Here is a 10,666-nt window from a genome sequence, read left to right as displayed (position 1 = left end):
AGAACTAGAAAAATATAGCTGAATGAGTGTGTAATTCCCAAATGGCGAAAAACTTGTGAAGCATAAATACATTGGAAGAGGAAACACCTATTGAAAAAATACTGGGTACACGTCGCCTGAAACTCCTGGAGAATTTTGTGTTCCACAGTCTCCGAGGAAAAATTGGACGGGGATTCATCCACTAATTGCCAAGTTTTCGAGGTAGTGGAAAACAAGTGTTGGGACATGGGCAGTCACTTGCAGGAGATCCGGGAGCTGCAGAAGTTACCGCGACAGCTTCTGGCGCAGCAGTTGGGAGCTGAAAGTGCTGCCAGTTTAGGTGCTGTGTTAAATAGCAAAGACGAGCAGAGAGAAATTGCTGAAACAAGAGAAACTTGCAGGGCTTCCTATGATACCTCTGCTCCAAATGCAAAACGTTAAGTATCAGGATGAAGGAGACAGATAAAGACAAAATGGAAGAATGTAAGGATGAATTAGAAATGCAACAGGAGGAAGAGAATTTGCCATATGAAGAAGAGATTTACAAAGATTCTAGTACTTTTCTTAAGGGAACACAGAGTTTAAATCCTCATAATGATTACTGCCAACATTTTGTAGACACTGGACATAGACCTCAAAATTTCATCAGAGATGTAGGTTTGGCTGACAGATTTGAAGAATACCCTAAACTGAGGGAGCTCATCAGGCTGAAGGATGAGTTAATAGATAAATCTAACACTCCTCTTATGTACTTACAAGCAGATATAGAAGCCTTTGACATCAGAGAACTAACACCCAAATTTGATGTGATTCTTCTTGAACCCCCTTTAGAAGAATATTACAGAGAGACTGGCATCACTGCTAATGAAAAATGCTGGACTTGGGGTGATATCATGAAGTTAGAAATTGATGAGATTGCAGCACCTCGATCATTTATTTTTCTCTGGTGTGGTTCTGGGGAGAGATTGGACCTTGGAAGAGTGTGTTTATGCAAGTAGGGTTACAGATGTGAAGATATTTGTTGGACTAAAACCAATAAAAGTAATCCTGGGAAGACTAAGACTTTAGATCCAAAGGCTGTCTTCCAGAGAACAAAGGAACACTGCCTTATGGGGATCAAAGGAACTGTTAAGCGTAGCACAGGTGGGACTTCATTCATGCTAATGTTGACATTGACTTGATTATCACAGAAGAACCTGAAGTTGGCAATATAGAAAAGCCCGTAGAAATTTTTCATATAACTGAACTTTTTTGTCTTGGTAGAAGACGCCTTCATTTATTTGGAAGAGATAGTACAATTCAACCAGGCTGGCTTGCAGCTGGACCAACTCTTACAAATAGCAACTACAATGCAGAAATGTATGCATCCTACTTCAGTGCCCCAAATTCTTACTTGACTGGATGTACAGAAGAAATTGAGAGACTTAGACCAAAATAACCTCCTCCCAAATCTAAATCTGATCGGGGAGGTGGAGCTCCCAGAGGAGGAGGAAGAGGTGGAACTAAAGCACTTTGCTTTAGTTTCTCCAAACTGCAGGAATAAACCTCCGTTGCAGTTGTCACTGTCTGGTTTTGTCCAGAATAAATGAGTCATCCTGTCTTTTGTCATGTGCATGTAACTGAACAGAATGGAACAACACAAATACCTTCACTTTCAGAGACTGAATTTATTCTGATAGATTTCAACTAATTACAAAGGCTTTTGCTTTTTAGAAATAAAGTGAGCAGTGAAAAAGACCCAATCTGGATTATCATACTAGTGCTGACAGTAGTTGATAATGGGCATCCTGCCACTGCTGTCACAGCAAGTGGGAAGCTGTTTGAGAGCCTTGATGGAATGGAGTTGGGACAGATGGTAAACTTCTCTTAGGCTTTTAATATTTTCTTGTTGAAACAATAAAAAGAGACTTCTTCTTTCTTCCTTTTTGAAAAATCTTAAATAACTCATATAATTTGACCACAGAAGAAATTGAGAGACTTGGAACAAAATCACCTCCTCCCAAATCTAAATCTGATTGGGGAGGTGGAGCTCCCAGGGGTGGGCAGGGAAGAGGTAGAACCTAGTAGGCAGACATTACAACGAGAAAAAAGAAATACTCATTATAATCTCAGTTGTGCAGCTACTGATGACTGTAATCAAACTTCCTAAAAAGCGAACAAGGACAAATATCCAAGTGCTAGAACTTTGGTATGGACTTGATCTTGGATTGAGTTTCAAAACAATTTCATATTCCTTAACAAAATAATAGAATTGGAGGCAACAGAGACACCTGGTTATCAGGTACATGGTTTAAACATTTTGGGGAATAAAGTACTTGGTGATGAGGAAATGACATGCATCTTTAAACTTGTTATGGAGAAAACAATGTAAAACCAATTACAGAAGACCCTCAACTTAAGAAGAGAGCTTGGAAAATGGAACTACAGTGCCTTTTAAGGGACTGGTTTTCCAGATCAGTTAGTTGTGTGAGACTTTATGTTGTCATTTCTCTTTCTATACTGTAACTCATATTTTAAATGAATTTGCTGAATGAAATAATGCCATTATTGTTCTTGATAAATATATTTTTTATTTTGTGTATGATTTTTCTAATGAAACTTTAAACCTTTAAAAAAATTGGAAGAGACTGAAAAGAAAAAATTTAGTAAATTCACAATCATTGATACTTGAAGGCACCATCGTCCATAATAGCCAACAAATGGAAAGAATCCAATGTTCGTGACAGTAAAATGAATAAGTAAATTGTGACATTTCATAAAAGGAGAAACAGTAAGGATGTGTGAATTACACTACTTGAAAACATTCATGAATCTCAGAAACATACTACTCAGTGGAAAAAACCAGACACTGATTTCATGCTTCATTATATAAGATTAAAAAATAGGTAAAATTAATTTATGGGTTTAGAAGGAGAGTTGGTTATCTTTGGGAGATGGTATAACTGGCCAGGCAAATGAGAGCATTCCTAGGGTGTTGGTAATATTCTGCTTCTTGATCTTAGTGCTGGCTCCATAGGTGTAGACACTGTGACTATACATTGCACTGTGCATGTATAATTTGTGAAGTTTTCTGTATTTTTTCATATATTAATAGAATTTGTGAAATAATTCACAGGCATGAAAATTTTCTGGACTACCAGACGAACAAAACCCTTGCAGTTTGGAGAAAAGATAAAACATTGGGATTCATAACTGGCAAAAGTTTAAAACCCTAGGAATGCTCAATGTTAGAGTAAGGCAAAATGAATGTTGTCTCATATAAATTGTGACAAAACTAGTTCAAGTGTTCTTTATAGCAATTTTGAAACAGGATCAAAAGTCTTAAGAATGGTCACATTCTATAATCCTGTAATTTCTTCTCTAGGAAACTTCCAAACTCCTATCTGTTAAGTCAATTTTCTGCAGTTTAAATTTTACTTTCACTACATTTCTTTTTTTCAACTAACTACTTTTCCATGTGCATGCAATTAGCTTATTTTTATTGCACAGGTAAAACATCTATTTACATCTTTGTGAAGAACGTTAAATCTGAGATTTTCTCTCATTTTCGAAACTCTTTCTCCTTGCATCTCGGTCAAGCTATTTCTAAGCAGTTTATTCAAAATAGGGTAGTTCATTAAAATGATTCACAGAACAGCAGAATAAGAATTTTCTTGAACTTCTTGAAGATGTAGAACCAAGAAGTATGAAGCTGTCAGGGATTCATATCTTTTTGACATTTTTTTCTCTCTCTCTCTCGTCTTAGAACTTCATGGTCTCTCATCTCTGTTCTGCATGTGAAGGACACATTCTTCTCTCCCTCTGTTTCTGAAGACTGGCTTTGCTTCAGCATGGTGGCAGTCATATACTATGTCCAAAAGTAGCAGAGAAGAACAAACTTGACTCCACATTGGAGGTATTCTTCTACCTCTAAACTTTGTGCTCTGTTGCCTGTGCTTAGTCATGCTGGCTCTGCACCTTTGTCTAAAAGAATGTTGCCTATAGCCTGAATATACATAATAGCCCTTTCTCAAGGCTCTGCATCCCAGGTTTGACATTTAAACACAAAACACTTTTCATTCATATAGAGATAAAAAGATGCAGAACAGAAAATAACATTTGTCTTGTTGAAGGTTTATAGGAACATGTGACCAGACATATATGGACAGCTGCAAGAGCAAAGGATTATCACGTCCTCTCTGGGGTCGGGTGAGCACCAAGAAGTCTGCAATAACCAGCTACCCTTCCTCCCCTTTTAGTATAAAAGAAGCCTGAATTCTAACTTGGGTAAGATGGTTCTTTGGGACACTAGAATGCCAACTTCTCAGTCTGCTGGCTTTCTGAATAAAGTTGCTATTCCTTGTCCCAACACCTCCTCTCCATTTATTGGCTTGTTATGTTGAGTGGTACGAGCTTGGACTCTGCAACACAAATTTTCTCAGTTCAAACAACAAAAAAAGATAGCTGCTGTTGAATTCAAATTCAGGAAGAGAAACTGAATGGCGTAGGTTAGGTCACTAGGCTTCCCTGAGCAGTCAACCTATGGTCCAAGCAAAATAGCCATGGAGTACAAACACAGCGTATAGAAAGCTGTAACATCCTAGAGAGGATGAGATGGACAGGGGAAAAAATCGATTATACTTATTATGGCTGAATTATCCTCAAAGCGTATGTGTAAGTCCTAAACTCCCTTACCTCAAATGTGACATTATATGAAATAAGGTCATTGTAGATGTAATTAGTTTTTTTTCAAATACTGGAGTAAGAAGGGCATCTAATCCAATAATACTAATGTGCTCATGAGAAGAGGAAAGACACTAGGTTAAAGACAGTCGTGTGATGACAGAGGCTAAGTTTGGCGTGATGCATCTATAAGCCAAAGGATGCAAAAAAATGGCCGCCAAACACCAGAACCTAGAAGAGGCAAGGAAGGATTCTCTCCTACAGGTTTTAAAGAGAGTATGTCCCTAACTGACATTTTGATTTTGGACTTCTAGATCCAGATTGTGAGGCAATAAATTCCTCTTGCTTTAAGCCATCTGTACGTCAGTATTTTGTTACAGCAGCCCTGGGAAACTAATACAATACCTCAACTCAATTAAATAATTGCCAGTCTAAACCACAGCCACTAGGGCAGGTTCTGGAGCAAAACCAAAGGAGTCAGTAAGGTAGCATACTGCTCAGTAGCTTTGATGCATGAGATAAATATCCAAACATATGTCAGCAAAACTGTAATAGTAATTGGATATTTAAGTCCGTTCTCAACACTCTTATTCAGCATAGTATTGGAAAAGCCTAGCTAGGACGATAAAGCAAGAAAAGGCAAGAAAAGGTATATAGATTGGAAAATCATGTCATTTGCAAATGACGTGATAGTCTATGTAGAAAATTCAAAGGGATTAACAAATCTAGATGATTTTGAAATTAGAGATGATAATGTCTTTACTATAACATGTCTAAAATCTGGTAAGTTTGAAGAGTGGGACACGTGTTTCAGTCTTCACTCTGGTTTGGTAATACACATGTACAGACGTGCCTGTTCTAGACATTGACAGTAGCCTACCCACATTTATAGAACCTTTGAGGATCAGAAAAGAGTTAAATATATCTTGAATTTCTATGATATAAGGTCGTTTGAAATGCAGATGGTGTCATTTCTGCTGGCACGTATGAAGAAACCAAATATTGAGCCAACAGCTGATATTTCATAAATGTTTAGTAGGAGATGGAACAAAATATGTTTGAAAACCCAGTAAGATTTTTGTTATCAGATTATCTCAGTCAGAACTAATTCCTAATATGTCTTTCAATTACTCTAATTGCTTTATATTTCTCTATAATAATGCAATAATTTTAAATTAAAATAAATTATCCTCAAATCTTACATTGCAAAAAAAACCCCTTATTTTTAAATTGTGCTTTTTAGAACATGGGTTGATTAGTGCCATTGAAGCAATGTTGTACTGAGTGGTTAAAGTTGCTCAAAGATACACTGGAGTTTAAGTCAACAGAAAAAAAAAAAAGATTATTCCTGATTTTCATGAATATGCTGCAGTCCCTATTTTTACCACCTAGTTTGAAAATTATGACCTTGTTTACTTTCCCCAAAGTAGTAACACATTGCTTTATCCCTGGAGTCTTTTACTCTGCAAAATTCTTAGCACATCTATCATTGTTTTTTTTCTGCCTAGAAGTTGGTGACATCTCAGTTTGCTTAGTTTTAGGTCAAGCATTGCAACCATAAAATCTTAAATCTTTTCTTTACCCTTAAAACTGCCCAGGTGTTTGAGACATCGCATACCAGTTCTCAGTCCAGCCTGCTGGGTTCTTACTCATCTTGGAGGGGAGATTAGTGAGTCTCCCCTGGATTCACTATAAACTGTATCAAATCTATCATGGATGTAAATCAGTTGAGTAGTGACATTTGTAAGATTGTTGACATCACACACCTTTCAGAACGTTGATGGCATATTAATGAAAAAATCCTAAACCAAATATCAGCAAGACAAATCCAGCAATGTTAAAAAATACACCATGACCAAGGTGGGTTTATTTCAAGCATAAAGATTGTTTTAAACATTTATTAGTGTAGTTCACTCTTATTACTAGAATATAAGAGAAAGCCTGAATTATCATCTCATTACTGCAGAACAAGCATCCAATAAAATTCAGCAGCAATTCATAATAGAAACTACTAATAAACTAGGGAGATGAGGGAACTTCTTTAACCTGATAACAGAGCCTACCAAAACTACCACAAATATCAAATGCAATAGACATTTATAGTGAGGAACAGGACAAGGATGCCAGCTATCACTACTTTTACTCAACGTTCTATAGGAAGACCTATGCTACACAATAAGGAAAAAAAAGGAAGAGAAAGGGGCCTTGAGCTCGTAATTTGTCTATACTTCTAAAGGTAAAGCTCTATGAGAGCAGGCTAAGGAAAGAGAAGCAGAGGAGTCACACAAAATCGTAAAATGAAATGTTACTTGAATTGCAGTTAACAGAAAAGGAGCTGCAGGATTAATTTGAATCACTACTATCATGAAATCAGAAAAAACACAGCCCTTCAGTGTGAAAAAGGAACTAAGAGCCCTGATTTTATCTTTACTTGTTTTAAGGTGAAAATATAAACAAACAAACATCTTGGGGAAGTTCACTGGCATCCTTAGAGTGGTTAAAAGAAATAAAAAGCTCCAAAGAATTTTGAGATGGAATGCATTACTATTGAATTATTTATTAAAAATTAGTTCAGGTTTGAAAAAAAGATTAGTTTTACAGGTACCATCTGGACTTAGCGGATATTAAGCTTGGTTTATTTGGGGAGACATTGTAATAGAACTGAAATCATGGAAACACTTTATAGAGTGTGTTGATAAGTGTTGTTTTGGTGATTCAGTAGAGGCATTGAATAAAAAATCAATATACAAAATTATGTTGCATTTCTTCACACAAGAAACAAATTAACAGAAAGAGAAGTTAAGAAAGAATCTCATTTACAATTGCATCAAAAAGAATTAAAAAAAGAATAAAATACCTAGGAATAAATTAAACCAAGGAGGTGAACACCCATACATTGAAAACTATAAGACATAAAAGAAATAAAAAATGACACAAATAAATAAAAAGATATTGCATGCTAATGGACTGAAAGAATTAATATTTCAAAAAGTCCATGCTACCAATACAATCTACCAATTCAGTACAATTGAAAACTTTACTTACTTTTTTCAGAAATAGAATAACATTTCTAAAATTTGTATGAAACCACAATAGCCCACAATTGCCAAAGCAATCTTGAGAAAAAAGAACAAAGCTGGAAGTATCACACTTCCTGTATTCAAACTATATTACAAGTCTCTAATAATAAAAAATTATGATATTGGTATAAAAACTGACACAATGATCAGTGGAACAGAATACAGAGGTCAGAGATAAACCAAGACATATATGGTCAATTAAATTACGACAAAGAAGCCAAGAATATACAATGGGGAAATGGCAGTCTATTCAATAAATGGTGATGGGAAATTGGTCAGAAGCTTCTATTTGACTTTCAATTTCCATTCAACTACAAAATTCAGTCACATGACTGACATAGACCATTCTGTTGTAAAGGAAAATGGAATTGCCATGGGGATCTCTTGGATCAATCAGGATTATTCCATTATTGAGCTAGACACTATTGTCAGAACACCACCAGAGATCTCTCAGCAGGAAAGAGAAGAAAGATTGCAATGAAGACAAGAACTGTTGGCTTCCACCTGCTGAATATTTTTAGCTAGCTTTGGTTAAAGTCTGCCCTACACTCTCCTTTTGAGTCCAAATCACCCACCAAAAAAAAATTCAAGTATCTGGCTGGCCTTGCAACGCTCTCACAATATGGCCCCCTCCAGTTCCTCCAGCCACGTCTCCCGTTTCCCATCCCCTCCTGTCCCCGTCAAGCTCCAGGGATCCTCAACTTCTACCTTTTCTGTGACCAGGCATCTCACACTTTCCATGCAAAGACAGATTGCATATACTACTTCATTTCTCTAGACTATGTTCTCCAGTTTTGCCTATCTAGAGAACCCCTGTTTTCCCTTTAAGACCCAGAACAAATTTATCTTCTTGTTGGAAATTCTCTGAAATTCCCCATAGGTCCTCCATAGGTCCTTGAACACAACTTCCAGCAGTTCTGTCATTGTTATTCCTTAGTTCACTTGCGCCATTACTCAGGGTGGCGTCTGACAAATAGCAACTACTCCCAAAATGTTTCTGCAGTGAGCACAGATAAAATGAAATATGGGCACCTTTAAAATATACCCAAATGAGCACTGTAACTGTAGACAAGTGAAAGATGAATATACCTTGACGGGATAAGAAAGGCACTTCTAACTGTGCAAATCTGTATTTTAAGCCAGCACCTACATTTTTTACTCTCATGATGACATTTCACTGTGCCATTTGTATGTCTTTCTTCTTATAATTTTCATAATTTATCATACTCTGATTTATTTGGGGACCTCAGAAGTTCTGTGTTGAAGTCTGAAAATTTCTGGGAAAAGAACTGAGTGAGGAGACCATGGACGATGCTGTGAGACAGGCCACATTTCAGACCATGCCCAAAGAGCAAATTACAATAATATTCTGAAAAGCCAGCTTGGGACAAAAAGAAGAGAAGGCCATTTCCTTCCCAAAGGTGAAATTCAGCAGTGTATGGTTGTCTTGGTCCGTGGTACAAATGAACCAAAGTGCAAAGTGCTGGGTTTCTTGCCAGAGTTTCCAAAAAGTGGAGCCCTCATGGTCCCCTTCCCTTCTCTAGACAGTTTATTTTCCAATATTTCTGCCTGGTGGTCTTCATGAGACTACATTATTTGCTTCCTGAAGGTATCTGATCAGTAACCTAAAATCACCTGGTCTACTGCATGGCTCCTGAAAATCTACCAATGCTGAGAGCCGTGCCGGAGGCAAAACGGACGTTCATTTCCTGTTTAACTTGTTGCCTCATTGACATTGGCCACAGGATCTTTTGGCCATCACTGGCTGCTCTTACACCACCTCAATGGTGTGTCCTGAGCCTCCGCCCGGGGAGAATTAACAGCAAAATTTGTACTTCTTTTCTTATTGGAAGGGACTATTACATGTTTTTCATTACACCAGAATCTCGTATCATAGAAATTTATAGGAACATCTCATTTACTTGGTAATTGAGTGTTTAGAATAAATTATTTGTAAAACTGATAAATATGAACATGTTAAAATATTTTTATTATTTTATACAATCATTCTAAATTATATTCTATGATCTTCTAACTTAGTACATAGAAAATGTGTAATAATAGAATTATAGACATTGATATTGCAGTTAATTATAGGGTAATATGCCTCTATGTCAAATAGCAATAAATGTTGAGTTTGACTTCCCTAAGTTAGTATTTCTTTCCTTTCCTCTCAGGTTGTCTCTTTCCCTCTTCTTGAAAATATGAAGCACTGGTGACAATGCAGCCTACCTGATGAGGGCACATATTCTTTCCTGTTTGTCCCAGCACATTCTATTGCGTTCAAGATTCTAAGGCGATTGTCAACTGCTTTGCATGTTTTGGTTTTTGAAAAAAGAAAACTTTCTGTGCTTCTATGACTTTAACAAAACCTGAAAATTAGAGACTGAAATGGCTAAGAAGAAAAATATTGATAGTAGGAGCAAAATATCTTTGTGGAAGTGAAGCTTATACCCACGTTCATTTTGCAGATGCACAAACACTTCTCTCTTGGGGGTTACCTGCCTGAACATCATTTGCATTGGCCTTTCCACTCCTGCACTAGGTTTTTGTTTGTGTTTTCCATTTGTTCAGTGTTTCAGTTTATTTTAGTTGTTTATTCTCAGTTCAGTGTGTTTCTAAAATCAGTGCTTCTTTTCTGGCCTCTCCTATCAGCTTCTATTTGTCATGGCAACTTTGTATCTCTGTAAGTTTAGTTTAAGGCTGTCTCATACTTAAATAAGGAAAAGATGGAGTGAATTTAGGTCTGCCATCCTAAACTGTGTAAATGTGGGCTGCTTTTAATAACGTCTCTGACCACCCATGTCCTCATCGGTAGATATTAGCTCAAAGATATCTGGTCTTGTCCCTTGCTTGCCCTCATCAGTAAATGTTAGCTCAATGATATATGATCTTATGGAATTTTTAAAGGACTGTAAGATACAATAACCAATGTTAGCCTGGAA

General features: G+C 36.8%; 1 pseudogene; it reads left to right on the top strand.

The window, feature by feature from the left end:
- Positions 1-225: 225 nt before the first annotated feature.
- On the top strand, positions 226-1,522 carry LOC137769124 (N6-adenosine-methyltransferase non-catalytic subunit-like; annotated as a pseudogene).
- The last annotated feature ends 9,144 nt before the right edge of the window (positions 1,523-10,666 follow it).

Source organism: Eschrichtius robustus, chromosome 9 (assembly GCF_028021215.1).
Source record: "Eschrichtius robustus isolate mEscRob2 chromosome 9, mEscRob2.pri, whole genome shotgun sequence".
NCBI classification, from domain to species: Eukaryota; Metazoa; Chordata; class Mammalia; order Artiodactyla; family Eschrichtiidae; genus Eschrichtius; species Eschrichtius robustus.
This window is presented reverse-complemented; position numbering and strand designations above follow the sequence as displayed.